General features: G+C 44.3%; 1 protein-coding gene and 1 long non-coding RNA gene across 25 annotated transcripts in view; one reads left to right on the forward strand and one right to left on the reverse strand.

Annotated features, from left to right (window-relative positions):
* Nucleotides 1-19855, forward strand: part of ptprda (protein tyrosine phosphatase receptor type Da) — a 278207-nt gene that overhangs the window by 172758 nt on the left and 85594 nt on the right. The window lies entirely within an intron of this gene.
* LOC147209137 (uncharacterized) lies at nt 6584-18381 on the reverse strand. Its single transcript, XR_015100175.1, has 3 exons — nt 14849-18381; nt 9077-9153; nt 6584-8744 (listed from the first exon to the last, which is right to left on the reverse strand). It is a non-coding gene; the product is annotated as an uncharacterized LOC147209137 (long non-coding RNA).

The raw sequence follows: 19855 nt of genomic DNA on the forward strand, positions 1-19855 counted from the left end.
CACAAATGGTGCGATAACACAAGTCTTGTGTGGCGGCATGTCCGTCTTTGGAAGGCTCAAAAGAACTGTGGTGACCATGTGGGTGCAAAATGGGCATCGGTGGGGCAGTTAATCGCGGACATATCTGCTAACTTTGAATAAAGTACGACAGAAAAGTAAGAAATACAATTCATAGTATAACCACCCTGGCTTCTAATGGAGGACAGGGACCAAGTGTTGTCGTGGATCCCAAAAAATGGCAAGTACCGTATATGCCTTATGTATCGTATTTTCTGCACTATCAGGCGCTTCGGATTACAAGGCGGATCTTCAATGAATGGCCCATTTTAAAACAGTTTTCATAGATAGGGCACACTGCATTATCAGGTGCATAGAATAGAAGCTGCAATCGTGGCTGTGGTTGTGCTATGCATCCACTAGATCAGTGTTTTTCAAACCCTGTGCCGCGGGCACATTGTCAGGTATGCTGCGGGAAAATTTGTATGCCTGTGCGGTCTATCGCCCAGAAAGTAATTGTGTAGTACCCTCCCATACCACTAGGGAGCAGCAACAGCTAGCCAGTTGCCTTGTTTTTTTGACCACGAGAGACAAGCGAATTTGTGCCGCATGAATGCAGGACGACAGTGAAACAATAAATATGAAACATTCTAAAATACTTTTTTCTTTGTGTTCATTTGATTCCAATTCAAGCTGTTATAATGTCATTCTTCAATGTTAAAAATTGTTATAGTAACAATATATATAGGGCGGCCCGGTAGTCCAGTGGTTAGCAGGCCGGCTTCACAGTGCAGAGGTACTGGGTTCGATTCCAGCTCCGGCCTCCCTGTGTGGAGTTTGCATGTTCTCCCCGGGCCTGCGTGGGTTTTCTCCGGGTGCTCCGGTTTCCTCCCACATTCCAAAAACATGCATGGCAGGTTGATTGGACGCTCTAAATTGTCCCTAGGTGTGAGTGTGGGCGTGGATGGTTGTTCGTCTCTGTGTGCCCTGCGATTGGCTGGCAACTGATTCAGGGTGTCCCCCGCCTACTGCCCGAAGACGGCTGGGATAGGCTCCAGCACCCCCCGCGACCCTAGTGAGGATCAAGCGGTTCGGAAAATGGATGGATGGATGGATATATATATATATATATATATATATATATATATATATATATCTGATCCACTGGTGAAAGGACACTTTGATCCTCTCCTCTTTCATCTATAACTGTTTCAGACAACAAAGTGTATGCAGAAAAGTGGTGAAGATTGCACGACTGTCTGTGTCCTATGTGTTGTGTTGTGTTATTTTTGTTATTTTGACTTCAAAATGGCGCCGCGTGAGTGGCTGCCTTTCCAGCAGCTCCTATATTTTGTTGTTCTACTTCTTCCTTTCATAACTTTGCTGCTGTGAATTGGGCATTTCTCCATTGCGAGACTAATAAAGGTTTTTCTTATCTTTCTTATCTTATACAGCACGTTGTTAAAATAAGCGTTTTTTTATTTCCCACATTTTCAGCTAGTCGTGTGCCGCGAGATTTTTTCAATGAAAGAAGTGTGCCTTGGCTCAAAAAAGTTTGTAAAACACTGCACTAGATGATGCCACGCTAAAGGGAATGCAATACAATACAATGTGTATTTATCTATAAATAGCCTTCACAACCGCTGTAGCTGTAACAAAGCCATGTGAACTGGTCACAAACACGGACATGAAACAAATGGCATTACAAAATAATAATTGAAAGTCAAAAGTTATGAAGACAATTGATTAAAAAAAGGCACACAAACCTTGTGGGCTCACATCCACAAGGAGCTAAATATTCTGAGAAGTCTTGCTTGTCTCCTTCCTTCGTTGAGTCAGATGTTACCTATGCTTTTGGTGTTATCTTAGTTTTATAATGGCTGCTCAGAGCTCATCAAGTAGTTGTCTGTTTGAGTGTGTCTTGGCGAATGTGCATGTCAGTTAGTGTCGCTCCTGCTAACAATCACCACTAGATGGCATAGGAGAACACACTAACAGGGAAACAACTCAATGGAAAATGTAGAGAGTTTATATTTTCTCTTTATATTAGGCGCATCGGATTATAGGGCGCATTGTCGGCTTTTGGGAAAATTGAATGCTTTTAGGTGTGCCTGATAGTGTAATTGCCAATATTAGGAACCTGAACCATACCTATTACGCCCTTTGTTTTCAATAAAGAGAGTCTGAAAAAAAGTGCGTTTGAGAATGCACAATGTGCAAATCACGATCCAAAAAGTCTCCTGAGAATCATTTCAAACTCATCTCAAAACAACCTTCCCATTAAGTGGCTTATAGATCATTTCAAAAACTGTTGGAAGTTTACGTGCACGTGCAGCAAAGACCCATTCGTTAACAACCCAGGCTAAACTAAGCTTCTTCCCAAAATGCAAAGCTTGTCTCTCCGTTAAGATGTTATCTCTCAGTCAACGTATTCCTGTTAACACCAGTAACTGTATGGCATTCCTTTCTAGACAGCGTTTTGACAGTATTTTTTTGTGGCAACTTTGTTGTTTTGCAAGGTGTTTCAGACGGAGCACAAAATCAAGTATAGTCATCATACTGGATGCTCGCGCAAAGACAGCGCTTGTATGAAATCTCAACATCATACCCATTCACCTCACTTTGAAATATCGTTTGCCACAAATCGAGATTCAATGATTTGATTGTCTTGCAAAAGCGAGTTCAAAAGTTGAAAGCACCCCGACTGCCCGCCTCTTGTTTTGACAGGAAACAAATTGTTCTGTCTCAGAAGGAACTCCTCTTAGAGCTTAATGAGTTCATTGGCAATCAATATCCCTTCCCCGTCGGCCTGCAGGCGACACAGGGGGGTTGCGGCCCTTGAGCGTGGTTCTTTTATGATGTACCTGATTGGGTCGATGAGACGGGATGCCCCGCTATTATCGGTGTGCGAGTGAAAGAGGGAACCATTTTTTTGATCGGGTCCAACTATGGGTTCAGGGTGCTAAGTTTTGGAATTTGGGATTGGAGCCCCCAGGGGAACTTGCTGAAACTTCAACTCTAGCCTAGGACTCCAAAGCCTGTTCCCGCTTCCGAAAGTTGAAAGGCAGGCTACAGCCTGGACTGGTCGATGGTTAGCCGCAGGGCACTGTTCGAGATCCATGGTGGATTAAAGTCTGCTGTTTGAACAAATATAAAACCTATGTTGACTCACGCCGCAACATCTGATTTCTTATTCTGACGCGGGGCAAGACAAAGACTATTCCCTGGACTGGGAACTTGCAAATGCTAACTTCCTGGTATGCTACCCTGCACCACCTGGAATACTACATAACTGTGATCGACACTACCGACAGCAGTTGCGGTGATGGCGGACACATTACGAGTATATTTATGAATCAAAGCACGACTTCAAATACCCCATGTTTGTTCCCATTCGTTCACGTCACTGTCAAGCGTACAAAGGTAGGACGTTGTTTTACAATGACAAGCTGTGTCTCTGCAGGATTCGTGCCATGAGAGGATTCGGGTTCCCAAGTCTTTTTTTTTTTTTTGCACTTATTTTGTTCAGGTCCTTTGAGTCAAACAGTAGGGTGGAACTAGGACGGATGTGGAAGCGCCAACCCATTGGCCCATTCAAGCCCAGTCGGAGGGTGTCGGATGCTTCTATTCCGATCCGAGCTCCTGAATGGTCGACAGTTGAATCGGTGTAGTGCTGAGCCTTGCTGTTCCGAAAATCTGAAAACCTCCTCCATGTCACACAGTTAACATGAACTACGCGCACTGTATTTTTTGCCGACACAAAGCAGAGGGAACACAGTGTATCTGGCGACAGCGGAAAATGGGCCAGGTGCCAGGACCTAGTCAAGCGTGTGAGCTCAATAAAGCACACTGTATTGATTTGCTATTTACTAAGTTAGCCATTATTTGTTTTGGATGCAGGGAAAGTTCTTTGGAAAATGATTTTTCACTCTGCTGTTCAGACTGTGAAATAAATGTCTTGACAGATCATCAATGGCCCCTGAGTATGATAGTAAATGGTTATGTATTGATCTTCTCTTTTTTTTTTTTTTTTTTTTTTGATCTGGTGAGCAGTTATGCTTAAAGCAGGACCGAGCGCTCTCCTGGGTATTGGATTTGTGTCCGGCTTGCTATCAAATGTGAAAATAAGGATTTATTTTGCCCTGAGTGATGCTTAGATGACAGACTCCTTGAGATAAATGGAGATGGATAAATGATATACATCACGTCATTTCATATTGCTCATGACGGCCAACATAATACAAGCGTCCCTGAAAAAAAATGCAGTTTGTTTACTGCCTTCTAAATAAATGGCTGAGGTCCCGCTGTCACTCACAGATGGCCCTTCCTCTGAGGGGAGGAAAAAAAAAAAAAGAGCCGAGCCAGTGACGCGTTGTAATGTGCTGGCAAGGCGGCGGCCATTTTGCAGAATCTCCGGAGGCACTGATCGTCACAGAGAGGCGTGAGCGCCGTCTTGGCAGCGCACGGCCCCCGGGCTCCGAGTAGTAAGCGATAGCTGAGTTGGAGCTCGTCACGCCAGATGCTTATCGTTGTTGACATCTGTCTACGCCATTGCCCCTTCTGCCCCCCCCCCCCCCTTGTCTTGTATGGAACAAGTGTGACCTTTATCTTTTGCTCTGTTTCAGCCCTGGCCCACACATCTCCATTCATTAGGCCCCTCATCCTAAAATTAATTTGTTTTGCTTTTTCTTTGGATTTTCGCTATGCTTATTACAAAAGTGAACAGGTTGCCAACAATTTGTCGTCTCATGTTTCACAAGTAGATCAAATCCCACGTTTATCTTTTGTCGACTGAGTCACCAACTGAGATCAAAATCAACCATTTAGTTCCATTTGCTGCATTGTTTTGTGCACCGTTTGATCTAATGCCCACTCTCGGCCTCCCTCGTGATGTACCAAGTTTGCGTAGCTGTCGGCATGTGTGCCTTGTATAATACATGAGGTTGGGGGCATATGTTGCACCTAGGAAAAAATCAGGACTGAAAAAGGGAACGGGGGCGGCGATGGGGATGTTGCACGTGAATGTGCAGTCTAATTAGGTGTGTTAGCCTCACTGGGCAATGGCCAGCTGGGAGCATCTGGGCTCTTCGTACAACACACACACACAATTAGAAATGATATCCAACGGTATGATAAGAGAGTGTAGGTCAGGCATGACGCGGTCATATGTGCAGCTATTTTGGTCTGGCACATTCTCAGCCTCGCTCGCATTGCAACCCCCCTTGCGCTGCTCGGCATTTCCAGCCAACACTGTGACAGGGATATCCATTCCCAACCGCCTTTGCGCTTGTGGATGTTTCAAAACGTCCCCATAAGACCAATTGAATTTAGTGAGGGTGTAATGGTCAACCAGAAATCACACCTGGCTACCAACCTTGGTTTGACAGTGACCGTTTGGGTCACATTCTGGTACAGTGTGGGCACAAAATGCTCAATATCCAATTAATTTTGTGTAAGCAGGAATAGACATTTAAAGACGTTTTTTTGTTTGTTTTTTAAATTAATTTAAAGAAAATGACTGATTGGCGGCACGGTGTACATTTAGTTAGCACATCCGCCTCACAGTACAAAGGTCCAGGGTTCGAATCTGGGCTCTGGCCTTCTTATGTGGAGTTCACCTGTGCTCATCAGACGTGTGGGTTTTCTACGGGGTACCCCCCCCCTCCCGGCTCCCCCCAAAAAACATGCAACTTACATTAATTGAGCACTATATGAATGATGTAGATACGTGTACCAGAAACAGTTTAACTCGTCTGAATTATCATTTATGTTATTATATTTGCTAGCCAGAGGTGGAACTGCACGGTATTTGTTTTCAGAGTAAACGTGTTGCTACAGCAGAGTGCAGTTATACATTTTGCCCCTGAGCACGTCCCACGTGGGAACCCTGCACCACACTGAATATTCAAGTCAGAAAATCGAGTGTTGGAGGTAATGAAGGTTCTTTGTGCCTCGGGCCTTATTTTTAGGACTTCCCATCGGGATTACTATGCACTTGCTTGCACACTTCGGGGAAGACTCCCCACAAGATCTCTGCGGGTGTCTCTGGGAACCTGGTGTTCAGTCGGGATTTACGTCAGTGTTCAGCGAGTGCCAGTCCACTTTGTCCACACCAGACTGCACCCATGCCTTTGCAGACCACACTCTGGAACACAAATGGGCCTTCCCCAAGTTTTTCCCACAAAATTGGAGGCGTTGGATTTGACCAAAAGAATGCGCATGAACCAAGGCCAAACTGTGAAAAAAAAAAAAACCTAAATGCTTAAATTTATGAAGTACAACCCATTATTTCATGAATGTTTTGTAAAGAAGCACACCAGGCCCTTTGCGACCTCAATGCTCTTGTCACATGATCGGAACAAATGAACTCCAGAGTTGAAACACTCGGTATTCCTCCTGCGTTGAGATCTCAAACACTTTGTATCGATTTGTTGGTTAGGCCACTGTGAAGAGCCACTGATTCATCTGTTTTACTGCTGCGCGCGTGTCGTTTTGCTACCACAAATTCATCCCAATTCTCCCCGCGCCGTCCTCAGACTCGAGTGTCAGAAAAGCTCAGCGGAGAAAGATCACAGGAGCCCAGCTGTTCGCAGTCAAAAGCCACTGCTTTTATTAGCCTCCGGCGCACCGACCCCGCTAGGCCGATGAGGGGGAGAAAGAATGGGCGGTGTGAGGAGGAGTGCAAAGGCAGTGTGGGGGAGGGGGGCACAGATTTCCCAGCTGTTAGTCGGCATTTTGTGGCCTCATGTCAATGTCCAGCACGGGCACAGCGAGATACGCCGACTGAAAATGATCGGGGAGGTGCTCGCAACGGAGACAATACACAAGGCAGCAGGCCCGCCTTCCCGTAACACCCCTACAAATCCTCCTCTACAGCTTCCCTTTTATTTCCCCCAACATCTCACAAAGCCTCTCAGCCTGTGTAGAAGTGCTTTACGAGAGAGTCGGTGGCAGCCGGAGGTCTGAAATTCTATTCCTGGGTTTATATATGTATCTTTCATGACTGCATTGATACTATGCCGATATTGGCTGCGATGACATTTACTGTGACGAGTTGGCATCTCACAACTTGCTGTTGGAGACAATACAGCTGTCACGGCGTGACTTTAGATACACTTTACCGATAAATTAATTAGGTACTCAGGATTTGACACTCACCATTTATGGAGTGTTTTTACATATTCATGAGATTTGGGTGTTGCAGTGATTATAAGTCAACTGAGAGCATTACATTGGTACATACACTGGATAAAGAATAAATGTACGTCAACAGCGTAAATCACAATGTCCAAATAGAGGCGCCGCATTGTCTGCAAAGATGGGATTACCCGAAATTTACATCGGGTTTATTAAACAGGGTACCAATATGGACTTTATTACTAAGTACTCGAGACCAGTGTAGCTCAGTGGCCCCAGACAAGTAATTAAAGTTCACACCGAGGCCTGACTCTAAAATATAGTCATTATCCCGGCAAAAAATACAACCTTTCCAGGTCACATCATTCTGTTTGCGGCAGTAAAACAAGTTTATTCCTGTCCCGGGCCATCATTATAGTAGCCCCGATCCTCTCGCCGGCATTTTATGGAGCGCGGAGCAATCGGGGGCGACTGAGAGATTCTATAAAAATGTGGTATCACAATTGGCTCAACACAAGATAACTGTGTGAGCGTGACAATTTGGCCCTGGGATATGTGCTTGATTATGCCTTCTATCATTTTATATTCCAAGGCATGCGCGGGGTCGTTTTTCATCGCCACGGCTTAACAAGCGTAGTCCCAAACAATGGCATCCAGTTTTTATGGCCCCCTTTAGAGCTAATCAGACACCTTGCAATGAAAAACGATAGTTTATATCGGCTCTGCTTACACAAGGTAAAGCTCAGAGGTCCTTGGGAAGGATGAAACCTCCCCAGTTGTTGCCCTCCTGCGCATCGACGGGCGGACCAACTTTATCTCCGTAATCTCGCCGGACAAAAATAGGCGCGTCGTCGACAGCAGACATTCAATCAATCAGCAAAACATCTCATGAATATCTTTTCCGGGGACGCAGAGTGAGATTCCTCGGGTTGGCCGTAAGGGTTGGGGCTGGGAAGCGACAATGAACGTCAATAACGCTTTTAGCGCACAAAAGTTGCGCTAACAAAGAACGGACGGAAACAAGTCGGGCTGGGTCGAACCCCCTTGACCTCTCGCCGCAGAGAAAGCGCCAACCCAACGGTTATGTACTGCACTGCTCCCTATGCAGGCAGAAAATGAGTCAGGGGGCATAGAAGATTAATGACGGCGCTAACCGGGTATTTATCATCTAACTGGAGAGTAATGCGACACCTTTCTAATCTGAATATATTTCATTGGGCTGTTATGGCATTCGGGCCTCATATGGGTTTTGTGTGCGTCGCCGTGTGAATGTTAATCATCTGCATGGGTGTGCGCGAGAGGATGCTCATAAAGCGGATGGCGACCAGGCCACAATAAACACTCGGCTATTCGGCTCGGCGTAACTGCCCCCGAGATAATTACATAAAGATGAACTTCCTCTCTGCGGCATGCTGAAGCCACTCCTTCCGAGACCCCCCCGGCCCCGCCCCTTCCATTGTCCTTTATTTTGTCGATAGCAGCGTGTCCGAGATGGGTCCAGATAGGGCTTTACCACGAGGGACCCCGTTCACCCAGAGAGACTGCCAGAACCACCAAGGCTACCGAATTAGCCTTTCAGTCAATGTGCCAGAATCGTTGTCATACCATTTCTGCGGAAGAAGGAACAATAAAAAGGTCGTTAGAACGGTGACAATCAGCGTGTTCCTGTCTATTCCAGCTCGTGCCGTTTCTGCGGGGGTAAAACGTGGTCGTGTTCGTGTGACAGATCGGATAAGCAGAGTCAAGAGGATGAATTATTTGCAAAGCTAGGGCCTATAAATTATGGAATGATCAGTCAAAGGGAAATTTCACGGGCAACTCTTGGCCTAACTGCTAGTTATACAAGGGAATGGATTTCCGCATCGGAAGTGTGACCAACCTGCTATAGTCGTTAAATAGGGCAACTCATTCGGATGGGAATACAGAGATGTAAGACTCTTACCTTTGAGGAGTACAATGTGCTTGGTCCTCAAAGGCGCGACCGGTAATCCTTCCATCTTGGGAACGTAGAAGTACCAACTATAGTTGAAAGCACAAACAGTTTTCAATGACTTGGTAACTTGGACCTTGTAGGATAGCATTATTTCGGACTGTGGAGCGAAGATTGTCGCAAACCCAAAAGAGCGCTCGTTCTGTCTTGTCCCCTGCTCCATGTCGTTCCAGCCCAAAGCATCTTCAGCATTCCAGACCGAAATGTCTGTCGTTTTTTTTGTTTTGTTTTTACCCCCAAGGGCCGGACAGTTTATCTCTCACAGATAGCAGCTGGTGTCTCCCCAACTGCCAGCCCCCTCTAGAAAAAGTGGCCACTTTACCTACCGGTCTTTTAGCGAGCAATGCAAACAAGACAAGCCAACGTCCCCAGTGATCCTCCGTAGGGTCGTGTGCAGAAATTGGGACGCGTTGGGTCATTGGGAAACTATCTGGCGTCATCATTTTGCTCTAATTGTTGTCGCCATTCTTAATGTTTGCAGTGACAAAAGACCACGGGGGCCCCTTGTGTCACCTGGAGCTCTCACAACAGGCATTGTAATTTGATTCTCATTACATATCATTGTACTACTTTTGTTTCACCTTGGGCAATCCGGTTAACAACCTGTTTGATTAATCTCTGGATTGTTTGCGCATCTAATCCGTCACTGGCACCCAACGGTCGGGCCGGCATCTTGCAAGACGGCCCGGCCCGCTGTCCTGCGTCTGCTTGTCCATGTTTATGAACAATTGGGAGGCCATATTGTAAAGCGGCTACCGGTGAGGCAAAAAAGCAGCTTATAAATGTAGACAGACCATTTACCACTGTGGGCAAACTATCACATGGTTTATCTCCTCTTCGGCCAAACCAAGCTTTGGCAACGAAATGACGAAGATGCAAAAACTCCTTTGGCGCTACACCAATAAAAGAACTCTTTTCACAGATGTCCTTCATCTAATACATCTGGTGTTAAGTGCATTTGACAAAAAAAATATATATATACAGTATATATATATATATATATATATATATATATATATATATATATATATATATATATATATGCTTATCACAATACAGACCTTTTACCCGCATTGAACAGCCAATCAAGATCAGCACAGTGACAAACACTGTAAGTGTTTCATAAGCTCATAACTCAATGAATAAATAACCAAACAAGCCAGGGACACGCATGCTAATAAGCTAACCCTTGTATTCAAGGTTACAGTCTGCTGCTCGTGCTGAAATGCAAACAGATGCATGTCCAAACGCTCTCGCGCTCTCTCTCTCTCTCTCTCTCTCTCCCTCCCTCCAAGTGGCCGAATCTTGGTGTCGCTTAATGAAATGCTCAATTAGGAGCTTTAAAAAGGTAATTATGCAGTGCCTAATCCCCCAGCTCCTGGGCCCTATCTCATTTTGATGACACTTGTGCAGGCCCCTCAGCGACGGTGCGAGTGGCCCCCCTTTTAATGATAAGGCAGGGCGCTCTCAACTCCCAGCGAGGCCACGTCAAACTTGACAACATAGTCCTTAATCATGGATTGGGAGTCTTCCGGTGGTGGTGGGGGGGTTGGGGACTTACAAGAAATTGATTCAGTGGACTACAATGAGTTCAGTGGGCTCAGTGAATTTTTGTCATTTTCATTGGAGATTTTTTTAAATGTATTATTTTTGTGCAAATTTAATTTGGGGCTCTGGAAAACTCAAGTCAGTCTGGTGGAACCAATGAACATGATAAAATAGGGAACATTTTTCTGGCAGTAATTTATGACATTTCGGTGGATGCAAGCAAATGAAATCTTTTGAAAATGTCAAACGGGTTACACACAACGCTTTTGATTTCCTGCACTGACATTTGGGTGGCGGTGACATTTGAATTTCAATCTTCAACCTGAACCGATTCATCCTGTTTTCGGAAGTATTCAAAAATATGTCGCCCAACGGTTTGCCGCTTTGAGGTGACTGCGCTAATTTATCTACGAACAAGTTGATTTCGCCTTGGGTGGAACCTTGAAGTGCTAAAAAAAAAAAAAAAAAGCCCAAGGGCAGTCCAAATATCTATTAATCAGCTGTAGAGCCACAGCGAAGAATACTTTCACGCTTAATATTTAAAGGACTTTAAATGCCGGCATCCCACCCACCAAGGGTGTCCTCTGGCAGTCTTATCACAATGGAAAATAAAATAGGAAGGACAACGACAGCAACCAAAACGCACCTGCATCTGTGTAGTCAGCAAATAAGCATCTCCTATCTGTAATCATATTTTCATCCTGCCACCCTCACGTTTGCCGCCACTGATTTATTTCCATGCAAAAGGGCTTTGATAAGCTCGTGCTTGCATTGCTCTCCATGTGCTCTTTCGGGATGTTGACTCGGGGTTCTTATCACACCGCAAAAACATGGAAAAGTGATGTGGGGAGGTTTTTTTTGACATCCCTTTCTAAATCCATTGGCGCTGTGACTGTCACACTTTTGGGGCAGTCCAATTCAGCGGATCCAGGGACTGACTATGAATCTGGTGTTTTCCCAAAATGCTAGCATGGAATAGTACAGAATGGCCATTGTTTCTTGAATAATTTGGGGATCGCTAGTTCAGTGATTGTTTCACAAGTTGTTTCACAGACTCACGTACACACACACTCCTGTGCAATACACACTCTCTACCAACGCCTTTCCAACATGACTCACACTTGATTTTTCGTTTGACTCTTTTTGTGCTTTCTCATGTCTTTGTTATTAATTTATTGTTTTGTTTGTTGTTGTTTAAATGATCTTTGCTCCATGTACAGCACTTTCTTTTCAGTGGTGGCTGTTCTATAAATATAGTTGAGTTGAGTATTATGGCGCACCTGTAGAATTGTATGTGGTGATGCCCTGTGTCGTGTGAAGTTGGCCCACTGCAAGTGGACCGTAATGTTCCACCCTGACACTCCCCACCCCACTTCGACATGCGTTAGCTTGTCTGCGTGTTGTGTATTAACGTGTGCCTGTTTGCTGAGCCCCCGCCCCCCCAAAAAAAATCCATACTCTGCTCCCTTTACAGGAGCTTGTTGTTTTTCCCTCCCGCTCCCTCATGTCATTCTTTTCATCTGCAAAGACGGGGGTGGTCTGCAAGGTGACCTGGCTGTCTTCAGTTCTGTACCCCCCTGTTGGTCATTGTCTTTCTATGTCATTGTGTGTGTTCTGTTTCGTTGCATCTTGTGCTACAATGACGATAAAGCTATTCTGATACTGATTCTATTTGGGGAAGGGTTCTACATTTTTCTGTTGTATAGAAATGAATAGATCCATTCCATGGATTGGCATTTGATTTCATTTTATGTTTTATTTTATTGAGAAACAACACTAATTCATCAAATGACTAGTCATTTTGAGTAGGATTTTTTTGTTTAATTTCCATGTATAATGCAACTGAGTACGTCCATTGCACAGAGGGAGAAATTTTAAAAAATCTAATCTTAAAAAAAAGAGGGTTTGTAGCATTCAAATATAAAATTCAGTTGTAACTACTGAAGGGAGGGAAAATTTTTTCCTCCATTTTTTAAATATATATATTTTGGGGGGGTGGCAGAGGGGGGTGTTGAGATTTCAATTTTGTTGTATTTAGATGATATGAAATTCAAATAGGTCTATTCCATTGATAGGTACTTTATATTTACATTGTTCAGATAGAACAATTAAGAGGTTTGTCCTTGAAGAGTAAAACACAACATGATTAATTTGTCCAAATATCGGTGGTTTGCTGAATACAAAGCGACGCATGTCGAACCTCACAGCAAAAACGAAAATATCCAGCGCATCGCCTTGAGCGACGCGATCGCATTGTGCGGCGTGTGTAATTGAAGACAGCTCGAACCGCCGTCATTGCCTCGGCGCCTCGTAATGTGGCGTAACATTCTAGCTCAGGGTGTACATCGAAGCAAATTAGCATTTAGATAATGGGAGACACTTGGCATTTTAATTATTTTGCTGCCCTCTGAATAGAGCGCTTCGGCCCCCGAATCACCTCGGCGCCTCCTTCTCGTCGTCCTCAGTTGCGCATTTACATAGCAAACAGCTTGGCCGCACTTCAGAAGGCACTAAAATGTCACCAGCCGCGTTCAATTGTTTAAAAAGAGAAAAAAAACATGTTTTTAATCCTCGTCATCCAGTTGTTTTAAATGCCGCTGCGCCGCCCCGCTGCTTTTGTCCATCGGAGGCCTCTCGGCTCTGCCTTCCTCCCTCCCTGCCGTCCTCTCGCCGTCTCACGGAAGCGAGATCATTCATCCCGAAACAGACGCGCTACTGTGTTGGAGTTCGGGGGTTGGAAGCGCTCGAAGCGTGTGGAGGAACGGCTATGCGTGCATGCACCCTGCGCATACTGTTATTTGGTTGTTGTGCGAGTGTTTGTGCCAATGAAGGGCACGGGCCGAGACATGAGGCACATCTGCACAATCAAGTGCCGTCCAAAAGCTCAGCTGGTCACGGTGGTTATTGGAGATTGAAAAAGGCTCCTCATTTCTCCTGCGCATCATTCGGCTGCATATCTGTCAGTCAAAATTGAGCAGTTAAACATCCGCCAAGGTGTTTTGATTGAATAGCGCAACTGGATGTTTATGGAGACAATTTGGTGACATTTTTTTCTCCATCTTGTATTTATTTTGTTGTTTTAAAGACGGTATTGCTTTCAGTTTTTTTTTTCTTGAGGCCTGGTCACAACAAAAATAAATCTGAATCTGGATTCACATCTCATATGTCATATCAGATTATTAATAACTAGGACACATCGATTTGAATGGATAATTGCAGAAAAGATAATCAAATTATGCCCTGACATTTCCCCCCCCTCCTTACCTCTTCATGAATCGCCCCCTTTTTTTGGTATTTTAGATTTTTAAAAACGTTTTTTTTTAATGAATCATATATTGAAATGCTGCATTGCTCTCATTTGTTTGTCCAGCTCAGTATTTCTGAAAACTGCACTATCACCACAATGACCAATACTAGAATACATTAACACAGTAGGTGCTAGCATTCATCAAAAAAAAATATTATTCAGATCCATTCGTCGGAACACAAACGTGTCAATTCCGATTGATTTTTTTTTTAAGTCATGCATTTTAACTTCACTGAGTGAAAAACCTTTTTCAGGGAGCACAGACACTGCAGCTGATGTCCCCCCCCGCCCTCCCTCACCTCCTCCTCGTTAGTGCCCCTCCCCTGCCTCGTTGTTTCACTTATCCGTTTAATTTGCACCCCTTTGTTCCCCACTCCTCTACCCGCTTCATAATACGTAACATGATTTTGACAGATCTCCGCCCCTAAATTCACGCAGCGTAAATCTAATCCCAGCCGTTGCAGGTTGACTGCCATCCCTAACGTTTTTCTCCCCCCGCCCCACCCCAAATCCTGACACACTCTCTGCACACGACACAATGGACTCCTCCAGCAGCAGCCTGTTTGCATGATTTTGTTTATTTATTTTTGTTTGTTTGTAACCCCCCCCCCCCCCCCCCACTCCGCTTGTACTCATGCTGACACGCAAGGTCGAGCGTGACTCTTTGCAACGCGCCGACAAGCTATAACATAACGTCGCTGCCAATCATCCAGCGCCCGCCATCATCGGCCATTGAAAAGGCGTTAGCTGCGGCCATTGCGGAGCGCCATCAAGGTCAGTGCGGGTGATTCCAGCACGTAGACAAAGATGAAATACTTTGGTAAAATTCCCCCCTCCTTCTCCATCCCTTCGGTGTCCCAAAAGCTTACCTAATAGTGTTGTAACCTTGTGTGCTATAGTGCACCAGTGCATCATCAGTCAACCCGCGGCAGGTCAGGGTCTTGCTCTTTTCGTGACCATCCATCTGAAGCCAACAGCTGCCGCCGAAGAGAGAGTGGGGGAAAAAAAGTCAAGGAGATGCTGGAGAAAATAAAAACAAACAAGAGGTCCCACCTGGGACACGAGGCTACTCCCGAAACAAACGCAGTGGTGCTCAGACTCTGGCGAGCCCACGTCATGGCTGGCGATTCCGCTATTAGCGGTCCACGTCAAACTTTTCATTATTCCTGGTGGACTCGCCGCGCGTTTCATTTCCGAAAAAGATGTTGAACAGTCGAAGTTGCACTTTCCTTCACACATTCATGCACCAATGATGATGAGCTGTAACCTGAAAGGGTTTAAAGACACTATTTGAGCTTTTATGTATGGGGTTTTACTGCCTTGTGGCCTCGTGTCATTTTCATTTCATTTATTAATTCAATGGCATTTTAAATTATTTTAGTTTTCATCGAATGTCAACCTTAAAAAGAAGACATTTACGTTTGTCAAGAGACACTCCTTTTTTATGACATACATTTTGTTTGTCATCATTTGATTGCTTTCAAAGATATTTCATTGGAGAAGACATTTCACACAATTCAAACCTTAAAAAGGAGACAAACTATTGAGGTTGCATTTTATTTGCTGACACCTCCACTGAAAGTGTGGAAAAGAAAACAACAAACTGCCTTTAAAGCCTAGCTGCGTACCAAACCGGGATTATTGGCGTACCCCTACACCTTGAGTTCATTGAAAAAAGTCTTTGTTGAATTTATTCCATTTTATTTTGTCAAGTGGTTGTGCAAAATAAAATCATCTGTCTCCATATATATATTTATATATATATATATTTTTTTTTTAACCCTTTCAGGGGCAGCAGTTACTAAAGTGGACAGCTTATCATGTTATCAGGTTACAGGGTGCATGAAAGGGTGAAGCAGATGAATCATCAATTTACTCACTCCATGCTGGTCTATCGCCCACTCTTGCTGGATGATTGGTCTGAAAAAGACCAATCCTGTATGTTTGCCCAATTTCAACTACTTCTACTATCCTGTTGTACTATCGATTTTTGTGTTGTCAGATGCGGGTTATGTTCAATTTGACTCTTTGAATCAAAGAGAACCAACTTTGAGCACCCGCGCTGTTGTCATCACAGTTGGAAGAGTCCAAAAAATGTCAAAAAGTGAATCAAGCACTCTGGTATCACACCCAAAGCCAAAGAAAAAGCACGAGCTGACCCTTTGACGTATCTCGTGGCACATTGCGGGTCCTTCAGTATCAGCAGGTGCCTTTGGAGCAATTATCACACTGGCAAAGGTCATTAGACCCAATTAGCCTCCTGCAGAGCATCTCGTGGCGGGAGAAGCAATATCAGGGCATCATAAAAGAAGCCTCGTTTGTGAGTGTAGGAATGAAATAAGTCCAGTCAATCATCTGCTGGCACTTGTCAGGATGTCGACTTGAACTTGGTGGCATCTAGCTTTGCATCGATGATTAAAATAGTTGAATAGATGAATTAGAAAATTGTCGAGTTGTCAATTACTGTATTTTCCGCACTGTAAGGCGCACCTAAAAGCATTCAATTTCCTCAAAAGCCGACAATGCGCCTTATAATCTGATGCGCCTTATATTTAAATGGATCAACATTCGGATTTCTTGTGCATAGTCTTCTAAATGTTCTGTCAAGCGCTTTGTGACAGCTGCAGCGGTTGTGAAAGCTCTATATAAATAAAGCTGTATTGTATTGTTTTGTATTCCTTTAGTGGAGCTCATCTAGTGGATGCATAACGCAACCGTAGCCACTATCCTACCTTCTATTCCTTGCACCTTATAATGTGGTTAGTCCTCTACATGAAAACAGTCTTAAAATAGACCATTCATTGAAGGCGTGCCTTATACTTCGAAGCGCCTTATAGTCCGGAAAATACGGTACACTATTCATATTTGCACCGCTAATGGAATGAATTACCAACTGATTGATTGAAATCTTGAGCTGGAACATGAACTCAAAACAATCAAAATCTAATTGAAATTAAAATAAAAAGTCCATAAATTTACATATTGAATGTTCAAAAAGGAGCGGGAAGGAGACAACAGGTAACATTATTATTATGTATTGTTAAAAAAAATTGGATTTCATTTAAAATTCTGCATACAAATATTTAGATGTTACATGTGGTTTCCTCCCACATTCCAAAAACATGCATGGCACGCTGATTGAACACTCGGAATTGTCCCTAAGTGTGAGTGTGAGCGCGGATGGTTGTTCGTCTCTGTGTGCCCTGCGATTGGCCACCAACCGGTTCAGGGTGTCCCCCGTCTACTGCCCGAAGACGGCTGGGATAGGCTCCAGCACCCCCGCGACCCTTTTGAGGATAAAGCGGATCGGAAAATGGATGAATGAATGGATAGACATGTGGTGCATTTATGGGGAATCTTTGCAAATATGTTCAATGTACATCCTCATAATAACAACAATAACCAATCCTTACATTTGAGTTATCAAAGCCTTCCACCCCTCCCCACCCCCCTAGATAACAAAAATAAAAGAATTCAAGTGGAACAAAAGTTGACTGAAAATGAGGTGTCTCATGCAAAGTGTGCAACGCTCTTTAAAAAGTGACCTTTGCACTCTGCGCTGCCACCGATGCTTCCCATCGAACATCGGTGACAATACAGAGAAAGAGGGAGAAAAAAAAAGCCCCCCACAATGTTGTCTTTCTTCCCCCGGTGGTGTTATTGTGTTCCCATTCAATGCTGCCTCTATTCAAAAGGATGATAGCGATCGTGCATTATTAAACAAAGCCAGACAACATGCACAGTGTTAATTAGAAAAGGGTGGAGTGGAGTGTGTGTGCGGGGGGGCGGGTGTGCGTGTGTTTGTTGCTCGTCTTCGACGTGATTGTGGTCCTTATCAGCTGAAGACAAGAAGCGGGAGGATTGCTGATGTTTTCCATAACGGACGCTCCCTCGTCACATTTTTTTTTTTGTGTTCAACCGACAAACCGACAGACTGTTGATGAGCTGGCGTGCCGAATGAGCTCTCTTCGACATGCCAGTGGTGAGCAGTCGTGGCCGTTTTGGCCCGAGTGGAACGTGCACTTGTACCACACGCCTTGTGGTCTGTCAGCCCAAACCGACACTGGTCCAGCCTGAATGAGCCGGTCACACACACGTGCGCACACACACACACACACACACACACACACACACACACAGACACACACAACGAGGGTGCAACCACTGGAAAGAGCCCAACATTTGTTTTGCATCTATGGGGAAAGTTTTGACATTTGTGTCGTGTGAAAGAATTCCATTTTTCATCCAGACACGAGCATCCGCTGACATTGTTTTATCGGTGTTATTTCGAGGCCAAACGAATGTCAGGTTTTGAAGGCGTAATCTATTAACTGGTTCGGTAGCAGAACAGTTCAGTCCCCGGAGCCTGTTTCACTTTGCTACGTGATTCTTGGTGGGTGCTTGTGACATCATGAATAGACCCCCCCCCCCCCCCAAAAAGTCTCAAAGAATGATAGATCGACAGGAAGTCAATTTCCATCCTTCAAAGACTTGTCTGACAACTTGTCCGTGAGATCCCCCCCCCCCCATTGCAACTAAATTTGAACCACATTTACGAGAGCAGTGGTTCTCGGATTTTACACAGAGTACCACCTTGTAAAGTACTTTGCTCTAAAATACCACCAGAGACTTTAATACAGGATGGGGAAAATAAGAAACGGTACTTATGTAATGATTCATTTCAAAAAACAAAAAATACATGAACACTGCACCCTTCACCCCCCCCCCCCCAAAAAAAAGTTGAAATGCAAATGTATTAAGTTTAGTTAAATACAACTGAACTGTGCCTGGCTCGCAATTATTTCTTGGACCACTAGAGGGAACCCGCACACCCAAATAGTATTCTTACCGCTCTTTGAGAGTCACCGTACTGGACAGATGGAGAGTGTTAACTTGAGAAACGGTGTTTTCGTCATGGCGGACGGGTGGAGAATGACCGCAAAGTTTGATGACTTACCATGGAACTCGAGGAATGCAACAAGGTCAGAACCAATTTGGCTTTGTAGCATGACACCCCCCTCACCCCTGCAAAAAAACAAAAAAATAAATAAAATACAGTAGCAACAACACAGGAAATGTTCCAAAGCTGACTTTTTGGAGTCCTTTTTCTAGCAGTCCTTTAAAAGACCAACTAGTCCTCAAGATTCTGTACGACTGCTACTCACCTTGAAACATGAAGATAATACAGAAGAGTGACATTATAGTCCAGAGGAAGGGCCCCACTCATCACTGCTCGCAGCTTTAATTTGACTGTTTTCTGTTTGGGCTTCCTTTCCATGATTTTATTCTTCATGACATGCATTTTTTTTTCAGCAAAATGGCATTGGATTGGCTGAAAATTCGGACTATGGTGTCACCTGATGCGTGTGAAGAAAATACCGTTGCCATACTTGCCTCAGTAGGATGTGTTTAAACTCCAGTACGTCAGTGTCACATCCAAAAGTGCAGGGAAATACACAAGTAGATATGCAGTTGGAATAGTTTGCTTATAGATGTTACGGCAATGTATTTCTTATTTGAGGGCATATTGTCAAAAATGAAGTATATTCATAAAAACATGCACTTTTCAATGACGTGTGTATATGATACATAAAAGAATCGTGAAACTGAAAAAGACCCCTGTGTCAAAGGATGCATGAGTGTAAAAACGAGACCATAGGAATGTGTAAACGTCAAAGGCCAGCACCAGACTGGACTTAATTCTTATTTGTATGTTATTCCAATTGTGACTTCTGCTTTTGCACCCCTCTGTGTAGATGAAATGTATTTTTGGGGGGAGCTTTTTGTGGTCTCCGGAAAGTCAAAATCAATACTGGCGTGTGAGGGAATTCATATCTGTGCGTGCGGTTGCTTCTTTTGCATTCTCCTGCGCACAC

The sequence above is a fragment of the Hippocampus guttulatus genome, chromosome 2 (genome assembly GCF_054856545.1).
Source record: "Hippocampus guttulatus isolate MCC_2025c chromosome 2, RoL_Hgut_1.0, whole genome shotgun sequence".
NCBI classification, from domain to species: Eukaryota; Metazoa; Chordata; class Actinopteri; order Syngnathiformes; family Syngnathidae; genus Hippocampus; species Hippocampus guttulatus.